General features: G+C 44.3%; 1 pseudogene; it reads right to left on the bottom strand.

The window, feature by feature from the left end:
- Positions 1-2,941: 2,941 nt before the first annotated feature.
- LOC112582045 lies at positions 2,942-12,151 on the bottom strand (annotated as a pseudogene).
- Positions 12,152-22,475: the final 10,324 nt, after the last annotated feature.

Genomic DNA, 22,475 nt, shown 5'->3' with positions numbered 1-22,475 from the left:
TTACCCATCAGCAGAAAATGAAATCTGGGCCCCCATCTTAGCAAGCAGGTCTCTTCCCAACAAGGCAATAGGGCAGTTGGGCAAGGGGAGGAACTTGTGCTCTACCTCATGGCCCCCGGTCAGCATTGTCAAGGACTTCAAAATGGCCTGCCGGTCTGGGTGCCTGTGGGTCTGGGCACCTGTGCCCCTAATGATGTGATAGTTTCTTTTCCAGATATGTGGACTATATCCTGGGTGACCACGGAATGCTCAGCACCAGTGTCCAACATAAAGTCCATTGGATGGCTCCTTACTTGAATTCTGACCATGGGCTCTCAGGGACCCAGATGGAGAGAGTCCATTCCCCTCTAGTTGGATTCTGCTTGAGCTAGCCTGATCAGATTAGTGCCGGGTGGCTTGAGTTGATACCAGCTCAGTGGACCTGTTGCTTTGGTTTTCTTCTCAGGGCGACTTGGGTACTCATTTATCCAGTGTCCCTTTGCCTTGCAATAGGCACACTGATCGTGGCTGAGGGGAATTGTTCTTGTTGGATCTGGACCCCTTGCTTTATGGTGTGGTCCCAAGAAGACTGCACGCTTTGACAGGGCCGCTGCCAAGGGTGCAACGTTTTGCTTCATCCACTTTTTGCTGTTTAGCTGTGATTGACAAAGACTTTGTTGGCAAAGCAGTTCTGTGGCATTTTTACCTGCAAACCTTTTAACTTCTGTAATTTTTTTTTTCAGATGTCTGATTGGCCCTGTCCCTCAAAGGCTGAGTTTATCATCCATCAATTTTCAGTGGTTTCAGGATCAAAAGGGGTGAAAACCCAGAAGGCCTCACACAGCCTTTTGTAGAAATTGTCCAAGCTTTCATCTGATTCATGTAGCACCTCAGTGGTCTTAGCCATGTTAGCAGGCTTCTTAGCCTCATCTTTTACCCCCTGTAGGAGAGAGGATCTGTGGATATCTCTCCAACTGGTTTCTTCCCCCCTCCATATTGGGGTACCAGCGAGGCTCTTCCTCTGGGATGTTCTCCCAAGCCCAGTTCTCCACATCTAATTGGCCCCCTGGGGCATTGGACTAGAGCCTTTTTCTAGCCTTTGTCATGACTCATCCTCATTCCTCAGTATTGAATAGGGTGAGGAGATATTGCAGGCAGTCTTCCCAGGTGGAGCAGTGGGTCTGGAAGATGGATTCTAAGAGACTAATCACCGCTTGGGGCTTTTCAGAGTATGAGGGTGTGTGCTGTTTCCAATTAAAGAGATCAGTCATGGAAAAAGGCTGGTAGTCAAAAACGGCTCAATAGAGCAGAAACTGTGAGCTTGTTTATGTCTCTTGATGTAATTGTAGATTTGTGGAACCACTGTCTGGAGATATCACTGGCCATCCTTTGCTCATTCTTGTTTTGGACAGGGTTGACACAGAGATACACTGACCAGTCTCCCCGAGCCTGTGGATGCCTCATGCCTCCTCTTCTTGTTCCTCCAAGTCTCATGTTCTGTCACCTTCATCTCTGCATCTGATGTGAGCCAGACACATGCACACACACAGAAAGACACGCAAACACAGGCAACATAAGCATACCTGTGTAAACACACACGAGGAAGGCACAATGACACAAACACAAACAGGGAACACAGATGTTTCAGTAGCTGAAGAAGCCAGTGTCCAGCAATATGGGAGATGGTGTCAATAGGCACCGTGTCCTGCCCTTTTAGGATCCCTGTCCATTTCTTCCCCCAGCTGTTCACCAACCAGCCTTAAGTTGTCTCTGGCCTTGTGGTGGTGGTGAGAGGTGATTCGGTGGATGTGGAAATTCACAGAAGACCCCAAAGTCAGCACAACAGTGCCAAGGCACAGTGGAGAGAAACCCATTCCAACTCGTGGTGGTTTCCGGGAGGAAGGTTGGGACTTAAGTGCCCAGGGGAATCTCAAACTCAGTGAGCAGCAGGAGGCTTTGGGGTGGCTCTACCTGGGGAAAGATGATTATGACAAAGATGCTTGATTCACCCTGACTCTATCAGAATCACTCAGGACTCTCATCTTGTGATCACAGCTTCTTCAAGTGAGACTTGGACACACAAAGTCCCCAAGCCTCCAGTTTCAGCTTGTCACTTGCTACCAGTATGACCCAAATCCAGGCTCCACATCCAGCCTGCATGAGCCCAAGCATCCTCATTTGGGAAAGGAGAGTGTCCCAGCCTGTACATGGCTGTCCCTTCAGGGACCACTTTTGATCCCCTCACAACCTTGTGTTTCTGTCAGTAAACTCTCATGGCAGAATCTACCTCTATGGGAAGTACTGCAGGAGGTCAAGCCACAGGTCTTCACTGATTATCTGCTGGCAACATGAACAAGGTCAGCATGGAGCTCACCTGGACCCGAATGCTTCATGAACAGCGAAGAACTCCAACACAAATCATCAATTCTGCAGAGGCCCAGAGTAACCCCATCTCAGAAATCCTGTTTGATCCTGGGCTGTTGTGATCCAACAACCAGTTGAGGAAGTTAAGACTGCTGGTTTCCAGCCTGTGGCTTTGAGCTCCCCTTTTATAAACCCAGAACCAGTGGACTGGAGTGGAATAACACAGCATGTATCCTGGAGGAAGACAAGGGAGGCAGGGAAGGATCATGCAGGAGGAGCATCCACTCTCTTCCCCACCCACCCACACCACCATGTGAGGCAGGTTGTACCAATGATGTCAAGGTAGTACTCCTTAATGATGACTGTGTTCATGAAGTAGAGTTTGCTCCAAAAAGAAACTTAGCAGCATGTAGCAGGACCAGGGATGCCTCAGTTCCTGCACCTGACAGGACCAGGAGGAGGGGAAATGTGCAAGTTTCTAGGGTCCGTAGCTTGCCTGCAGGACAGGCATCAACAGCTTCTGCTTCTCCACTCCAAGTGCTCACACCGCATAAGATGATCCCCCACTTCCCTGCCCAGCTCCCCTACCTACCTGTCCTCATTCTCCCTCACTGACCTTCAAATCAATCATGTAGCTAAGCAAGACTTCAACTTGTTCACTGATCATGATGGATAGTTGGCAGTTGTTCACAATCTGCTGCAGGTCAAGGAGCCAGTCATGCCACATGCAGGGCCAGGTAGAGCCACAAGCAACAGGGCTAGTCTGGGAAGGAACAAGTGAAAGGGTAAGAGGCAGGAAGGCTAGGAGCCTGGAAACGGAGAAAATAGGCTGCAAGTGTCAGACATTTTTATCTCTCTCTTAAGCAGCAGGAGGAAACAAACTACACGTGTCAGATATTATTTTCCCCTTCTCTATACAAAATTAAAAGGAGGCTTCTTTTAAAATTCTGTGTTGGCATGAAGACACCTGGTTCCACCTGAACTTAACTTTTCTCAAACCTTGAGCCAACCAATGCATTTTTCTTATGGAAATGTTTTTCTTAAGCTATGCTAATGAACTATTTATTTACCCTAGACTCTGTCTTTCTTCAAGTCCATTCCACCTAAGACTCAGAACGGAGAATGCCTCAACAAACCAGTATGTTTTGCTCATTCAATTCTTCTCCTAATCTATGTTATTAAAACTATGTATTTGCTTGGAAACCTGCCTTTCTTCAAGATTCTTGTCAATCCTTTTATGGCACAGGATGACTCACCTTGTGCCAATGTTATCTCAAGATACATGTTGTGGGTGAGGGGCCTGGTGCCACTCTCTGAGTGTTGAGACATTTCCTTTCTCTAATTAGCAGCCTGCTAGTGGGTATATAATGGTCATCTGAGTTAAATTCACCCATTTCAGTCCATTTTAGTTTGCTGATTCCTAGAATGTCGACATTCACTCTTGCCATCTCTTGTTTGACCACTTCCAATTTGCCTTGATTCATGGACCTGACATTCCAGGTTCCTATGCAATATTGCTCTTTACAGCATGGGACCTTGCTTCTATCACCAGTAACATCCACAACTGGGTACTGTTTTTGCTTTGGCTCCATACCTTCATTCTTTCTGGAGTTATTTCTCCACTGATCTCCAGTAGCCTATTGGGCACCTTTATGGAATCTGGTCCCATCACTTCATGGGAAATAGATGGGGAAACAGTGGAAACAGTGTCAGACTTTGTTTTTTGGGGCTCCAAAATCACTGCAGATGGTGACTGCAGCCATGAAATTAAAAGACGCTTACTCCTTGGAAGAAAAGTTATGACCAACCTAGATAGCATATTGAAAGGCAGAGACATTACTTTGCCAACAAAGGTCCGTCTAGTCAAGGCTATGGTTTTTCCAGTGGCCATGTATGGATGAGAGAGTTGGACTGTGAAGAAAGCTGAGTGCCGAAGAATTGATGCTTTTGAACTGTGGTGTTGGAGAAGACTCTTGAGAGTCCCTTGGACTGCAAGGAGATCCAACCAGTCCATTCTGAAGGAGATCAGCCCTGGAATTTATTTGGAAGGAATGACAATAAAGGTGGTACTTTGGCCACCTCATGTGAAGACTTGACTCATTGGAAAAGACTCTGATGCTGGGAGGGATTGGGGGCAGGAGGAGAATGGGACAACAGAGGATGAGATGGCTGGATGGCATCACTGACTCGATGGACATGAGTCTGAGTGAACTCCGAGAGCTGGTGATGGGCAGGGAGGCCTGGCGTGCTGTGATTCATGGGGTCGCAAAGAGTCGGACACGACTGAGTGACTGAACTGAAGTGAACTGGACTGAGTGGGTATATAACTTCCTGCTAAAGACTAGCGGGGCGGGGGGGGGGGCACTCTCTCTGCCGCCTTTTGATGTGTATGTCAGAATCTTTCTCTATCTCTTTTATACTTTAATAAAACTTGATTACACAAAAGCTCTGAGTGATCAGACCTTGTCAGTGGCCCCAGATTGAATTCCTCTCCTACCCAGGCCAAGAATCCCAGTGTCTTTCATGGGTCAGCAACAGCCTTTCACAGGGACCCTGGAACAGACATCTGTAAGCGCTCTGGGCACTCACGCTTGCCTGCCCACCCCACCGATATCCCCAACCAGTGCCATAACATCAAACATGCTCACGCCTCTTGGTCCCTGTGGTCTTTGGCGTCTGAAGTTGTCTGCATTCGCCATGGGAGGGTCTGTTTCTGACCACTTTTGATCTGTGACTGGCTGGTGTGTGCTTAGTAGTGGCATGTCACTGCTTAAATCGTCAGGAACTGCAGTCCCTTTGACACATCTTGTCTGCGGGCAAATGTGTGTGTTATATATGGGCATTTGTGTGTGTCTTTCTGTGTGTGTGTGTGTGTGTGTGTGTGTCTTTAACAAGAAAGCAGGTCTCTGACCTGCTCCCTGTCTTCACAAGGATGTGTGTGGTGTCGTCTGGCACTCACAGCGTACCAGACAGCAGCCCCTTCCATCTCCACCTTGGGTGTGGAAAACCTCCTGCTTCTGCACTGCACTAGTGGGAACAACTACAGGGGTTCTGACTGACCAGGAGGGGTTGTGGGACTCACACTGTCTATGTTACTTCCTGGGATTTTCCACAAATACAGCAAAAATTCTCTGGGAATGCTACTCTGGCCTAATGTTTCAGGTCCCTTCTGATATAGAATCCCCACCCCCGGGTACTGCTCCTCTTCAGATGCAGGCCAAAAAGGGTCACCCAAAGCAACAGCTCAGACACCTACAGGTGTTTTGGCCATGTCCGAATTCTGCTCCTGCTGTATCTTTGGATCTCCACACACCCCCAGCACCCAGTTCCCTCAGTCACCGCTCACATTGACTGTGCCCTTGTCCCCACTCCTATTCCTGCTCCTGGTCCTTCTCCTCCTCCTGAGCAGCTGACTCTGAGGAATAGCAGTCAGGATAGGTTTTGGAAGCCAGAAGCCTGCGGTGCCCTGGAAGATGGCGCATCTCTGAGCCAAGTGACCCTCCTCTGATGGTTGTTCCACCTGAAGCGAACATAGGCCCTGTGGTCTTTCACATTCCCAGAGCTAAACTCACTGTCTGAAGGGCCGCCAGTGACTCCAGGCCCTTCAGCATCGGCCGGTATATCACTTGGATCTCCTGGCCTTGCACGTTCCTGGCTCTGCTCCTCCAGCTTCTCCTCTGGCTCCTGCGAGGACAACTGCTCCTGTTCCACATCCGCCACCACCTCCACCTCTTCTGTGCTGTCTTCTTCCACCAGCAGCCAGACCTCTTGCCCGATTCCCACCATCTCTCCCTCTTCCAGGGCCACACCTTCCTTTCATCACCTCCAAAATGAAGAGAGCCACCTCCTTGTTTGGTGCACCACCTGGTGCCTACAAGGTCTCCGACACACCCACCATGAGGGCAGGACCCAGGACCTCCGTCCCCTGAAAACTTGGCCTCACAGCTAAGAAGTTCCAGAGCCCTGGGGTGCTCCTGCCATCCTCTGGAAGCATCTCACTCTGGACGTGGCCTGCTGTGGCTCAAGCTGGTGCAGCTGTGAAGGGGTTGGACATGACAGCACAGCAGGTGGCCTGCACAGGTGATGCAATTGCTGCCATCACCCAGTGGCCATAGCTGCCTCCTTCTGGGATGCCCTGAGACTGAAGAATGTGGTGGTGGACCACCTGGAGCAAGCTGCGCAGGCCACCAGATTGCCCAGGCTAATGGGCCCTCGAGGCTGCTGGAGCTATGAACCACTCCCAGGCTGCTGGGCCCAATCTCAGCCATTGGCAGAGAGGGTAGTGGGCATCACGCTCCATGGACAGGCCCCTAGCCCAAAAGGAGTCACCTCTGTCCCACCCCCAACCCCTTACCCCAGGCCCATGCCCGCCCACCTCCCACACCCCCACCCCACGGCTGCCAGGGCTCCAGCGAGCCACATGATGCCTCTGCTTCACTGAGTGTCCTCCTCCAGGCCATTGCCTGTCTTCCATCTGGCAAAACCCAGGTGCAAGCTGCCACTTCCTTGGCTTCCAGAAATTCAAAGCATGAATTCCCGCTTCTATATCTGAAAAGGACACTCCTGTGTCCCACAGGACCTTTAATCTCTGGGTGCTCTCCCAAAGTGTCCCATGAAAGGTAGGGGGGCAATGTGGCTGAATAGTTTCCTTCACTGAGCAGAGAGGCCAATGCAGACTGGATGATAGGAGAGTGAGTACAGACCCAGTTTGACATTGTTGAGCTCGTTTGCTCAGGGACACCAGAGCCACAGCATACAGAGCTCTCTGTCTCTGTCTCTGCTTTTGGCACACACTGTTTCCCTGTCTATCTTTCTTTGTGTGTAGTAGGGGCTTGTGTTTGTGTGTCTCTGTCTCTCTGTCTGGTGCTGCTGCCCTCTGCCATTCTCTGGGCACCAGCACTCATAAAAGACACTTAACCTAGGCATAAAGCCAAATCTATTCGCCTGTGTGAGTTGCACCCATGGGAGATCTGACTTTGTCAGTTAACACAGCTGGGGAATGCTTTCTCAAATTTAGAGGCAAATACAGGCGATCTCTGGTGAACCACAGAAGGAGACAGGCGTCCCTCCCTCCCTCACCTGGTGGACATGAACACTGCACAGGATTACAGTGGCTTGGCCACATTTTGGACAGGGGGAGAAATAGGATATGCTATTGCTGGCATAAGGTGACTGCCTGAAACGTGCTTGAATGCGTCAGGGAGAAGTTAAGGACAGGTCTCCATTAAGGGCGATGACACACCAGTGCCAGAGGCATTGAAGTCTGCCCATTTAGCGTATACAGGCCCTTTCAAAGTGGTGCTGTTTTTGTTCAGCCTCCACGTTGAGAACACACTGCAGCCTACCCTGTCTACCCAGCCCTGTGGGGTTGGGAACAGCGAAGAATCAACTGAAGCAATCCTTTGCATAGTCCTGATATCCAAGCGTTCTGTGAAGAGTATAGTGATGTTTTAAACTGGCAAGCTCTGCAGATAGCAGCTGCTTATGCTGCAGTCCCATCAGTCAACCAAAGCTTACATAAAAAGCAAGGTACGCTCATGCCCCTGGTCATTTTGGGGGGAAAATGCTGCTACAGTTGAGAAGGACAGAAAGATCTTTGTCGCTGAGTGTCCAAGAGGCTGTAGACCCGCCCCCTCTTCTGTGCCTGGGAATCCACCCCATTCTGTTTCATGGCTCCTTTCCATTGTCACTGACTTCCCACTGGTCCTTTCTACCTGCCTATCCTTTCGGCAAGGGATCCAGGGTACAGCAGCACACTCGGAAAAAGGAAGAAATTCACCTCAGAACATCTTTAAACGAGCAATGTGGTGTCTTCCTCATGACTGTTATTCACTGATGCCTGGAGCCTAAATACAGCGGGCTCTGAACTGGAACCTGTCTCTCACTGTTCCAGGGTCCCTTCATGCAAACACCCTGCCATCCTTGCTTCATCCCTCTTCCCTCCCTCGCTGACAGACCCTGGCAGTGGGGCACTCACACACACCCCACACCTGCGCTTTCCTCACCTTTCTGCACTGCCAGGTAGCTGGAAGTGCCTGTCGGATTCCACGCTCACACTCCGTCTCTGCTAGGATGCCTGGGGGTTCACTCTGAGAGCCTAGCTTAGCATGTCATTTGTCTCACATGGTGCCAATATGTAACACCCTTAGAGAGGGAGTGTGCTGGCTGACAGGCTGATCCTAGGCAGCAGTAGCCCAGGACTTTCCCAAATCTCCTTCTCACCTGTGTGGAACAATCTGCATTGAAGCCGGCTCTCATTCCCATCCTCCTCCTTCCAGTCTCTTCCTTTTTCCAAAGGACCCTGGCCGCTTCAAAATCGGGGGCCCTGTCCTAGCCTCGTCCGGCATTTCCACAGGGTAGCCAATGCACCACAGACTGAGGGATCCACAGACAGTGGTTTTAAATCCCCACATCACTTGATTTATTTCCTCTGGGTGACTCCTCAAAACCCCCCACCACTGCTTACTGATACAAACACACAACACAGCAGAAATTGTGAGCTTGGTTATGCCTCTTGATGTAACTGCAGATTTGAAGAGTCCCTGTCCAGATTGTCACCTGTCATCCTTTCCTCATTCCTGTCCTGGACAGGGGCATCACAGAGATGCATGGACCAGTCTCCCCTAGTCTGTGAATGCCTCGTGCCTCATCTTCTGGTTGCTCCACATCTCAGGACTATCTCATCATCACATGAGGTGATGTCACCTTCATCTCTGTGTCTGCAGTGGGCAGGACCCACACACACACACACACACACACACACACATACACACACACACATGCAACACAGGCACACACGTGTAAGGGACAGGGAACATGTGGCAGTACATGAAGAACCACTTTTTTCATACAAAATATAGAGATTTCCATATTTCTTATAGGAAAATCTCCATTCTGATCTTCAAATGTGAACTATACCAAAGTCCAACGTCCATGAAGGAGCATTAGTGCCTAGATTTTGATATAGGGAATATAGGGAATTCCATATTTCATGGTGGAAAATCGTTGTCTTGATATATGTATGAGAAATGCAAAGAATTCCATATTTCATGAAGAAACAGTGGTGCCAATATTTTCACTTGTGAAATAGGGGCAATACCAATACCATATTGGATCTCCATATCTTAAGAAAAGCAATGCCTAGATGCTCATGTGTGAAATGTAGAGTATCCCATATTTAATGTAAGAAAATCACTACCCAGGTTTTCATCTAGGAAGTATAAAGAATTCCATATTTCATGTAAAAAACTTTGCATACAGATTTTAATAAAGTGAAATACAAAAAAATTCAACATTTCATGTAGTAAAACCAGGATTGAGATGTTCATATGTAACATATAGAGAATTATATTTTTAATAGAGTGAAAATGTCACAATGATTTTCGTTTCTGAAATATATGGAATTCCATATTTTATGTAGCAAAATTGGTACACAGAATTTGATAGATATCTTAAGCATACAGAATTCCAGATTGCATGTGGGGAAATTGGCGCTCAGGTTTTCCTATGTGATACACATAGTGTTCAGTACTTCCTCTAGGAAAATTTGAGCAGAGATGTTCATGTGTGATACATAGAAAATGGATGGCCCTATTTCAAATATGTTACATAGAGAATTCCATATTTCATATGGGAATATTGGCACTCATTTTCATATATGAAACATAAAGATTTCTTTATTTTTGTACAAATATCTGGGCCGAGATTTCCTTATATTAAATGTGAAAAATCTCATATGACATGTATGAAAATCTGTTCACAGATTTCTATTTGTGAAGTGTAGAAATGTCCTCATTCATGTAGGAAAATCAGTTCCCTGATTTTTATAACATGAAATATATAAAATTACATACTTATGTCAGAAAATCTCAATTAAGATTTTCATATATGAAATATACAGAATCCCATATGTCAATATAGCAGAAAAGTCTTTGTTCCAATTATCATCTGTAAAATATATGTGATTCCATATTTCATTTAAGAAAATCTGCACACTGATTGGCACGTGTGAAACATACAGAATTCTGTGTTCCACATTTGAAAATCTATGCCCACAAAAGCCATGCTAATATTTTCATATGTTTTTTAGAGAGAATTTAATATCTAATGTAGGAAAATGAATGTCCACATAGTCAAAGGTTTAACATGGAGAATTCCATATATTGTGTAGGAAAATGTGCTCACAGATATTCATAAATGTAACATAAAGAAGTCAATATATCCATCGGGAAACCCTTTTCCAGATTTTCATAGAGTGCATTCCATATATCATGCAGGAAAATCTGTGCCTAGATTTTCAAATGTGAACTATAGAGAATTACATATATTTAGTGCAGCAATAACAGCACTCATATATTCATATGTGAAATAATAGAGTATTGCATATGTAGATCAAGGAAATCTGCGCCCAAATGTCTTTGTGTGAAGTATAAAAATACCAAATTTCAGCTAAGATAACGTGTACCTAGATTTTCATTTTTGAAATGTACAAAGTTTCTATTTCATGAGTGAAAATGTGCATCATGTTTTCATATTTGAACTATTGAGAATATACTTCATGTCAGAAGATCTTAATGGAGATTTTCATAGGGAAAATATATAAAATCCCACACTTCAAGCAGGAAAATGTATGCTCAAATTGTCCTATGTGAGGTATACACAATTCCATATTCATGTAGGAAAAAGTGTGCACAGACATCCAGATGTGTAACATCCCATAAGCCATGTATCATGACCAAAAATATACAACTAGATTTTCAAAAGTGAAATGCAGATTTCGTATTTCACATAGAAAACTCTGCACCCATATTTTCATATGTGAAACATACAAAAGTGCATATTTCATGCAGGAAAATCATCCTTCACGTGTACGTATGCATGAAGCAGAGCATCCAAAGCCAGTGATCTGGAAGAACCCAGAGGAATAGGGTGGGGAGGGATGTGGGGTGGGCTTAAGGATGTGTTGGACACATGGGTACCTATGGCTCACTAAGCTTGATGTATGGCAAAAACCGTCACAATGTTGTAAAGTAATCATCCTCCAGTTAAAATAAAGAAATCAATTTAAATTACTGACAAAATAAGAAAGAAAAGCACAAGGAACTCTACTCAGTGCTCTGTGGTGACACACATGGGAAGAGAATCCAACATGAAGGGATCTATGTAAGTATATAATTGATTCACACTGATGTACAGCAGAAACTAATACAACAATGTAAAGGAACTATACTCAAATAAAAAATTGATTTAAAAATATTGCAATGCAACTGTACCTCCAGCAGTGAATAAATAAATGGTTTCCCCATTTGCAATGTCTTTAGGGACATTATGCTAAGTAAAATATTTCAGCCGGAGGAAGACAAAAACTTTATCATCACGTGATATTGTTAGTTAAAATACCTGAGTTATAGAAACAGAGAGTTGAATGCGGTTATCGAGGGCTAGTGGAAATGGACCATGGTGGTCCAAGGTACCAACTTTAGTCATACGTTGAATAATCTCACCAAAGATGATACTATAAGAGGGCAGGAGGAATATGGAGCTGCACACTTAGCTCAGGTCCATTAGTGGATTTCAAAATCCAGCTCCATCAGAGTCAGCCTCTCAGAAGAGTTTAGTTAAAGATATATTGCAGGCTGTGCCCAGGGCCCTCCAGGTCCTCTGGCCTTGGGCTGAGGAGCAAGCCAGGGCACCTGAGGACAGGCTAAAGGCTGTGTCTTGCAGTGGCCCAGAGCTGCTTGCTAGAGCCACTCACTGGCCTGGCCCCAGGTTCAGAGCAATAGCCAAACTCTCCCATCCCCACCTCCATGACCGAACGGTTGTGGCTTCTGCATGGGTCAGTCTACAGGACCCAGTCCCCACCCACTGGGTAGACTGAGGAGACTGAGGGCCAGCTGCATGATGGACACCTGGCTCCCTCATTGAAGATGGTTGGGTAAGGTATGGGGACCTTGGTAAGAGGAGGGCCCACAGACTGAGAGCTGCCTCTTCAGCTGGGACTGGCCACTGGTGGGAGGATCAAGACTGGGTGCTGGATGAATGCTCCCAGTCAGGATTACCAGCCTGCCCAGGGACCTCCTCCTCCTAAAAAGGACCTAGGAGTGTGAAAGTCAAGCTTGGAAGCATTTTTTTTTTTTCAACATTCCCAACATGGGGAATAATATTTGTTTCGCTAGAGGCTTACATGGGAGAGGGCAATGGCACCCCAATCCAGTACTCTTGCCTGGATAACCCCATGGATGGAGGAGCCTGCTAGGCTGCAGTCCATGGGGTCACTAAGAGTGGGACACGACTGAGTGACTTCACTTTCACCTTTCACTTTCATGCATTAGAGAAGGAAATGCCAACCCATTCCAGTGTTCTTGCATGGAGAATCCCAGGGATGGGGGAGCCTGGTGGGCTGCCATCTATGGGATCGCAGAGTCGGACACAGCTGAAGCGACTTATTTCAGGATCTGACAGGGAGACGTTCGCAGCAGTTAACCACACCTTTCCCTCACCTCTCCCAGAAGTGTGTTTTGCTGAAAACTCTTGGGGGAGTTCAGGATTTTTAAAGCCATATGCCTCCCATCTCCTTTCATAGCCCTGCAATAAAACTTTCTCTGCTTTAAGCTCCAACGTTCTGATATCGCTTGGCCTAACTATATTGGGTACATGGGTATTCATTAACACTGGCCCCTAAAGACTCATTTCTGTAGAGGGTAACTCTCTGAGAGAATGCCTCATTCCAAAACCACATTCAGTCATTAAATTATGTGCAATTTAACATTCTTCCATGGAAAGCAAGTTACCAAAACTGATGGCTACAACAAATTACCAGGTGAATTTAGGAGAAAATAACTGTGGCAAACGTTGTCATCAGGTCTTATTTGAGGACTACATATTATTTTGAAAACTTTGTAATGACTGTACTTAATAGGATCCTTTCAGTCGCTCAGTCATGTCTAATTTTTTTGTGACCCATGTGTTTTTTGTGACCCATGCACGCCAGGCTTTCCTGTCCTTCTCTATCTCCCGGAGCTTGCTGAAATTCATGTCCATTGAGTTGGTGATGCCAATCCAACTTTAACTCAGTGTTGGACGTAAACAGGATGCACATTTTACTAATGATAACATATTAAATAGAAAAAAAAATTCATCAGGCACAGTACCAGACACTCGAAAACAAGTGTCTTAGGATTTCTCTTCTCTTGAAAATCAAAAGCATATGAAAAGGTTGATTAAAATATCTTCCCCCCAAAGAGAACTAGCATATTCTCTTTGCTGACACGAAAACAAGACTGTGGATAACTGAACTATAACAAGACTGTAAGTTGAGCTAGTTAAAACAGAACATTAGATTTTCTGTAAATCTATGTTCTATTGAGGTGCTTGCTAATTTATCTTCTCTGTTTATAGACTATATGCAAGAACATTTGGGCTTTCATAGTTGCAAAATACACTGAGAGAAAATTAATTTTGCTATCAAATAGCAAACTGTTTCGTTACTGTTCTTTTGGAAATATATTTTCTTCAATAACTATACCGACATATTTTATGATTGCTCTCTGTTTCAAACATTATATAAATGGATCCATTTGAATCTCAATGAAGAAGAGGCACAGACTGTTAAAAACAGGAATAATGAGCATATAGTTTATCAAAACATGAAGAACACACATAATAAAGTGAAGATTCATATAAAATACACATACGCTTGTAATAAAATTTCATGATAAATGCAAAACTGCAACTGCAACTGGTATGAATACAGATTTGCTTATCTTCTAGTAAGTATAGAAGAGAATCAAAACAAACCAAAAAAAGAAAAAAAAAAAAAAAAACGGGGAGAAATTCATGCTGAACTTAAAGTTGTGGAAGCACTAAACAATAGTGGACAAAGCAATACTCAAGAAAAGAAAATGTGCTCAGTGTTGTTCAATTAGAAATATTTTGTTTTCTAATAGGCATGATTTCAACATATGAGTCCTTCATGAAAAAATTATTAGGGGAATAATTAAGGAAAGTAATCACTGATGGCATAAACAGGCAGAAGTTTTGCTGAGCAGAAGATCTTTTTAAACCTCAGGTCAAAGGTAAAACACCTGAAGAATTTATGGGAATAAAACACAATGGAAATATAGAAATAAGATAACTTTTCAGAGTAGACTGGTGAAATTAGAACAATGAGATACAACTACAGACTTATTGGAATGGTCAAATACAAAATCTGAAAAACCATTTACCAGCAAAGATGAGGGACAACAGGAACTCTCATTCGTTGTTAGCGGGAATGCAATTTGGAAGCAATATCTTACAGCGCTAAATGTTGTCATACCACATGATTTAATAATTATGCTCCTAGATAGTTCAGCAAATGATTTGATAGCTACTGCCCACACAAAAACATGCACATGAGTTTTATTACAGCTTAATTCATACTCTCTCTCTCTCACACACACACACGCACACAAATTGGAAGCAATCAAAGGGTCCTTTAATAGAATGGATAAACAAACTATGGTCCATCAACATAACAGAATATTATTCAAGAATAAAATGAAATGAGCTATCAAATCGCAAAAAGAAATGGATGAAACCTGAATGAGTGTTATTAAGTAAAATAAGCTAGTCTGGAAAAGATTATACACTGCATGCTGCCAATTATATGACATTCTGGAAAAGGTAAAACTACAGAGCGAATAAAAAATATCAGAGGCTTTTTCCTTTTGCTTCAGAATAGTTTTACTAGTTTGGATATGGTATGTCGACGCTCAACAATTCCTCTCCTACTTTGACTCACAAATCTGCTCAGTCAGATTCTTCATTGCCCTGGAGCTCATAGATCTGCAGGAACCTCCTCACTGAGGGGGTTGAGGTTACCACCGGTCGACGTGGTGAGTTTCAGATTCCGCACACTGGACACAAATTTCACAAGGTACGTCTCAAGCAGGGTTAAGGTATGGAACGTGTAGTCTTCTTCAGAGGAATACTTTTCCTTTTTCCTTCTGAGAGAGCCAAATGAACAGCTCTGACGGCCAGCAGGAGTCTGCACTTAACTCTCACCACTCTCTCCTGCCAACTTCACTGTCACGTACATCAGCACAATGAAGAAAAGCCAGAGCAACGTGCTCTCAAGCCGGTCTCAGGCATGCTCTTGTAGATTCAGCCGAATTAAAAAGTGCCCTCTGCAGAGCATCTTCCCTTGGATTTCTTCCGCTTTCTCTCTCAGAGTAGTAAGCATTAAGACGTAGACACAGGTAACACCCATGGAAATGCACAGGAACGATTTGAGGGACCACATGGTGAGCCGAGAGGAAATGGCTCCTGGTGTGCTGGTCTGCTGTGGTACCTGGAGACTGAGGACCAGCCAGGGCTGGGCCCTTGCTGATGTCACAGAGGGCCCTGCCCCAGCCAGAACCCATGGACGGAGGATAAGGAGGCTTGCAGGGGTCAACAGGTAGTAGGGCTTAAAGGAAGATGGCAACATTTCCAGCGGGTAGTTGCAAAAGAGTTGAGGGGTGACAGAATGCCACCTCCTTGCCAGTGTATTCTTTCTGAACCTGGTGTTCTACCGGGAGGATAGGTCCATCTTTCATTTTTATTTTTCCTTTTTAAATCTAGACACTGGGTGAGCAGAGCAGACCCATGGGCATGTGGCCCTGTGGAGCAGAGGGCCAAGTGGGAAAGAATGATAGTAAAGGAGAGGCCACACACTAGGAGCCACTGATGTGTTTTGTGTGGCCTTCACTGTTCCTAAAAATGACTATGCCCAGTTGCTAAGTCGTGAGTGACTCATTGAGACCCCATGGACTGTAGCCCTTCAGGCTCCTCTGTCCCCGGGATTTCCCAGGCAAGAATACAGGAGTGGGTTGCCATTTTCTTCTCCAGGCATAGAGGATGTTTCAGGGCAGTGAAACTTTTCTGTATGATGTTATGGTAAATAGATGACACTGCCTATTTGTCAAAAGCCTTAGAATCTTACAGCACATAAAGTGAATCAATGTATGCGTATTAAAAAAAAAAAGATTTGACATCAAAAATGGAATACAAAACTTGACTAAACAATCTAGTTATATTATTGCAAATATTTAAAACTACCTCAATCAGATTCCCTGACTTAAGTAACTTTGGAAATGAATGGAGTTTGCAAGACTGAAAGCAAAAGATAAAAACACTGTAATCTAGTTGATAGTGTCCTTTCTCCTAGGGGTACAGGTTAACAATCCTGATACAGTTACACATGCATACGTGAATTAAACTGTTAAATAGATGGCACATGAGTATACATACATGTATTTCTCTGTTTTGTGAGCTGAAAGACTCTAAGAGAAATGATACTCCCCAAATCTGAAAGAAACAATGATGTGGAAATAAGCACAGATTTTGATTCCCAATACTTTTTCCAAGCAAAAGAACCAGGCTTCTAGGAGAAATTGCTGATTATAGTGCTCAGAGAAGAAATATAGAAGAGGAGTCAGGGGATCTTATCGTATCAGAAGGGAAGTGGAAAAAGAAAAAAAAAAAAAAAAGGCCCACAGTAATGGCCTTATGTCAAAGAAGACAGTAATGAGCTTCTGATGGCAAAAACTAGAACAGAATGAGCAATGCAGTAAATTAAGTAAGTCATCCTTTGGAATTATACCCCAAAGTATAAAGCAACTATTCAAAAGGCAGTTCGGTGAGGTCTATCAAGACAGGCATCCAAGATAGGGGGTCATGGTGCCATAGTGGGCCAGATGAGATGGTAGGGGTGAAGAAGATATCATGCAGACAACGTAGCCTAGTATGGGGTGTCAGAACTCAAATAGGGTGAAACGATAAGATCCACAAGAACAGGGAAGGGAGGTGTGTTAGTATGATATGTGAGAACTTGAACAGGGAAAAAAGGATATCCATCCCAGGACGTATCATGGGCAGTCAGTGCCAAAGTGGGATTAAAAGGCCTTCACAGAGCAGAGAAGCCTGACACAAGAGTCAGTTTAGTGCAGAGGATATCAAATAGGGGGCTTGCCAGGCATGCGGAGTAAAAGCCTAAGTCCAGAGAAGTGGAAATCCACATGGAGGAGGCAGATTTGTGTAGTAGATCAGAAGCTAAGCACGAGGAGGAGGGCATCCATGCATGGAAGTGGGCAGCCCTGTGTAGGCAGTTAGAGGCTGAGTGGAACAAGGGGAGTAACTGAACGTGGGGGTATCGCATTGCAGAGTATCAAAGCCCAAGCAGGGTAAGGGGAGTAAGTTTATAAAACGGTTGCCTGGAGTGGGTGTCAGAGTCTGAATATGTTGAGAAAGGCACATGGGTTGGGGACAATCCAGAGTTTTGTGATATCAGAGCCAGAGTTATGCAGGGAGGATACTCACACAAAGGCATGCACATGCACATGTACGCTTCCCAGACTCTGTCCAATGAGAGGAACTGGGAAATAATGAGTCTCATATATTGGATTCTAAATTCCATTTTCCACTAAAACTTTTTGGGATTTCTGGGAGAAATTGCTAATTCCATGGCAAGGTCAGGGAAAGTACAAGATGAGCCTGGAATACCTTGTACCAAAAGCATCAAATTGTTCAAAGAATGATGGGAAGATGTCGAAAGGACAGAGAGCCTGGCTTAAGGAGGTTCCCACTGTCTGAGGCTGGAAAAATATGAACATCAATATAAACAATGATAGTGACGAATCATGATTCCCTTAGTAAAATAAGAGGCTATTAATCAAATAGATTTAATTAAATTAACAAATCTAAATTTTGGTGAGGAATTATATATATCCTTTAAAACACAAAAGAATGTTTCAATTACAAGATAGGAGAGAGTAACTTGACAGCGGAGAAGCTTGACAGCAACCACTTTAATCAAGTGATCCAAGTGAACGTCATCAATATTGGGACACAGTGAAATCATGAACCACTTGATAAAATGAGATGATATGAACACAGTATCATTTCCATCATTTTCCTGTCAATGATGCAAAACATGATATTCTTCATGAGCGAACACTGGATGGAGCAAAGTTGAGGAGAATTTTATAAAATAACTGGCCTCTAGTTTGGGCATTCGAGTAATACTGCCTCACAAAATGAGCTGGGAAATGTTCCTTTCCACTTCTATGGATACATTTAGAATGTATGCGTGGAGAATTGGCATGACTCTTAGTTTAAATATTTGGTAGAATTCAGCAGTGAGGCTATCTGGGTCTAGGTATGGTCGGGGGACTTTTGTGAGGTGGGTTGGGCAAGAAGTTTAAAAATGAATAATTCTATCTCTTTGCTATTCAGGTTTTCAGTTTCTTCTTGAGTCAATTTCAGTCATTTGTGTATTTCTAGAAATTTGTCCATTTCATCTAAATTTTCTAAATACTGCCATGGTATTCCTTTACAATTATGTTTATTCCTCTAAAGTTGGTAGCAATTTTTCCTTTTCTATTCCTAATTTTAGTGATTTGAGTCTTCTTCCTCCCTTGAACAATATCTCGAAAGTTGTGTCAACTTACTGACCTTTCTAAACAATGAAATTTTCATTTGTTGAGTACCTCTGTGGTTTTTCTATTCTCTATTTCATTTATTATGCTGCAATATTGATTGTTTACTATGGCTGCCTATTTGAGTTTGGTTTGCTACATCCCCTACCTTTCATTCTTCTCAAAGTGAAAAAGCAAGAGAGTTCCAGTAAAATATCTACTTCTCTTTTATTGACTCTGCCAAAGTCTCTGACTGTGTGGACCACAACAAACTGGAAAATTCTTGACGAGATGGGAATACCAGACCACCTGACCTGCCTCTTGAGAAATCTGTATGCAGGTCAGGAAGAAACAGTTAGAACTGGACATGGAACAACAGACTGGTTCCAAATAGGAAAAGGAGTACGTCACGGCTGTTATTGTCACCCTGCTTGTTTAACTATATATATGCAGAGTACATCATGAGAAACTCTGGGCTGGATGAAGCACAAGATGGAATCAAGATTGCCGGGAGAACTATCAATAACCTCAGATATGCAGATGACACCACCCTTACGGCAGAAAGCAAAGAACTAAAGAGCCTCTTGATGAAAGTGAAAGTGAAAAAGTTGACTTAAAACTCAACATTCAGGAAACTAAGATCATGGTATCTAGTCCCATCACTTCATGGCAAATCGATGGGGAAACAGTGGAAACAGTGACAGACTTTATTTTCCTGGGCTCCAAAATCACTGCACATGGTGACTGCAGCCATGAAATGAAAAGACACTTGTTCCTTGGAAGAAAAGTTATGACGAACATAGACAGCATATTAAAAAGCAGAGACATTACTTTGCCAACAAAGGTCCATCTAGTCAAAGCTATGGTTTTTCCAGTAGTCACGTATGGAAGTGAGTGTTGGACTATAGAGAAAGCTGAGCACTGAAGAATTGATGCTTTTGAAATGTGGTGTTGGAGAAGACTCTTCAGAGTCCATTGGACTGCAAGAAGATCCAACCAGTTCATCCTAAAGGAAATCAGTCCCAAATATTCATTGGAAGGACTGATGGTGAAGCTGAAACTTCAATACTTGGGCCACCTGTTTTGAAGAACTGACTCATTTAAAAAGACCCTGATAGTGGGAAAGATTGAAGGCAGGAGGAGAAGGGGACGACAGAGGATGAGATGGTTGGATGGCATCACCAACTCAATGGAAGTGAGTTTGAGTAAACTCCGGGAGTTGGCGATGGACAGGGAGGCCTGTCATGCTACAGTCCATAGGGTTGCAAAGAGTCGGGCGTGACTGAGTGACTAACACTTACTTACTTACATTACTCTGAGGCTTTTTTTTTTTTTTTTACTATTTCCTTTTTGATACAATAAAATCCACCCAACTCCTCTTCTATAGTTCCTCTCTGAGCCCTACAATCAGTAATTTCTCCAAGAAGCCCGGCTCCCTTTATTGGAAAAGAGTATTGGGAACCGAGGTCTGTGCTTATTTCTACGTCATTGTTTCTTTCAGATTTTCAGAGTATCATTTCTCTTAGACCCTTTCAGCTAACAAGACAAAGAAATATATGTATGTAAGTTATGACCAACCTAGATATAGCATATTGAAAAGCAGAGACATTACTTTGCCAACAAAGGTCCGTCTAGTCAAGGCTATGGTCTTTCCAGTGGTCATGTATGGATGCGAGAGTTGGACTCTGAAGAAAGCTGAGTGCCAAAGAATTGGTGCTTTTGAACTGTGGTGTTGGAGAAGACTCTTGAGAGTCCCTTGGACTACAAGGAGATCCAACCAGCCCATTCTGAAGGAGATCAGCCCTGGGATTTCTTTAGAAGGAATGATGCTAAAGCTGAAACTCCAGTACTTTGGCCACCTCATGCGAAGACTTGACTCATTGGAAAAGACTCCGATGCTGGGAGGGATTGGGGGCAGGAGGAGAAGGGGACAACAGAGGATGAGATGGCTGGATGGCATCACTGACTTGATGGACGTGAGTCTGGGTGAACTCCAGGGGTTGTTGATGGACAGGGAGGCCTGGCGTGCTGTGATTCTTGGGGTCGCAAAGAGTCGGACATGACTGAGTTACTGAACTGAACTGAACTGAACTGAACTGATGCTCATGTGCCATCTATTTACCAGTTCAATTCAATTATGCATGTGTAAGACTATCAGGATGGTTAACCTGTAACCCAAGAGAAAAAACACTATCAACTAGATTACAGTGCTTTTATCTTTGGTTTCAATCTTGCAAACTACATTCATTTCCAAAGTTACGTCAGCGGATCTTAGTTAGGTGGCTTCATACATTTGTAATATATTTAAATTGATTAGTCAAATTCTGCATTCCATTCTTGATGTCAAAATGTGTTTCTTTTTCTTTTTTTTAGATATGCATACACTGATTCACTTTTTGTGTTGTAAGGGTTTGCAGGTTTTGACAAATACATAGTGCCATGTATTTACCATAACATCTTACAGAATAGTTCCACTGCCCTTAAACATCTTCTATGCCTGGAGAGGAAATGGCAACCCACTCCAGTATTCTTGCCTGGGAAATCCCAGGGACAGAGGAGCCTGGTGGGCTACAGTGCATGGGGTCTCATAGAGCCAGACACGAGTTAGTGACTGAGCACAGTCATTTTTAGGAACAGTGTTGGCCACAGAAAACACATCAGTGGCTCCTAGTTTGTGGCCTCTTGTTTAATATATTTCTTTCCCACTAGGCTTTCTGTTCCACAGGGGCACATGCTCAATGGTCTGCTCTGCTCAGCCCAGTGTCTGAATTCAACAAGTGGAGTAATGAAAATAGAAGACACAACCACCCTCCCAGTAGAGCATCAGGTTCAGAAAGAATACACTAACAAAGAGTTGGCATTTTGTCACTCCCACCTCTTTTTCAATTGCCCGCTGGAAATGTCCCCATTTCCCTTTAAGCCCTACTCCCAGTTGCCCCCGAAAGCCTCCTTACCCTCTGCCCTGAAGTCATCACAATGGCCACATGGGTTCTGGCTGGGGTGGGGCCCACTTTGGCATCACCAAGGGCCCAGCCCTGGCTGGTCCTCAGTCTCCAGGTGCCAGGGCAGACCAGAGCACCAGGGGCCATTTCCTCTCAGCTCACCGTGTGGTCTGTCAAATGGATCCTGTGCTTCTTCATAGTTGTGTTACCTGTGTCCATGCTTTAATGTTTACTTCTCTGAGAGAGAAAGCTGAAGAACTCCAGGGGAAGAAGCTCTGCAGAGGGCACTTTCCAATTTGGCAGAATCTACCAGAGCATGCCCAAGACTGGCTTGAGATCACATTTTCTGGCTTTTCTTCATTGTGCTGATGTACCTGACAGTGAGGTTGGCAGGAGAGAGTGGTGGGAGTAGTGTGCAGACTCCTCTTGCCCGTCAGGCCGGTTCATTTGGCTTTCAGGGAAAGAAAAAGAAAGAGGTTTTCCCCAACAAAGACTGTACGTTCGATACCTTAACCCTGCTGGAGATGGACCTTTTGAAATTTGTGTCCAGAGTGTGGAATCTGAAACTCGCCATGGCAACCGGTGGTAACCTCAACCCTCCCAATGTCAAGGTTCCTGCAGATCCACCTGATAACATTTCAGTACATGAGCTCTGGGCCAACGAAGACTCTGATTGAATGGATTTGTGTGTCAAAGTAGGAGAGGAATTGTTAAGCCTTGACATACCTTATGCAAACTAATAAAACTATTCTGA

Source organism: Bubalus bubalis, chromosome X (assembly GCF_019923935.1).
Source record: "Bubalus bubalis isolate 160015118507 breed Murrah chromosome X, NDDB_SH_1, whole genome shotgun sequence".
Classification (NCBI taxonomy): domain Eukaryota; kingdom Metazoa; phylum Chordata; class Mammalia; order Artiodactyla; family Bovidae; genus Bubalus; species Bubalus bubalis.
Note: the sequence above shows the minus strand (reverse complement) of the source record. Positions and strands in the feature narration are given on the sequence as shown.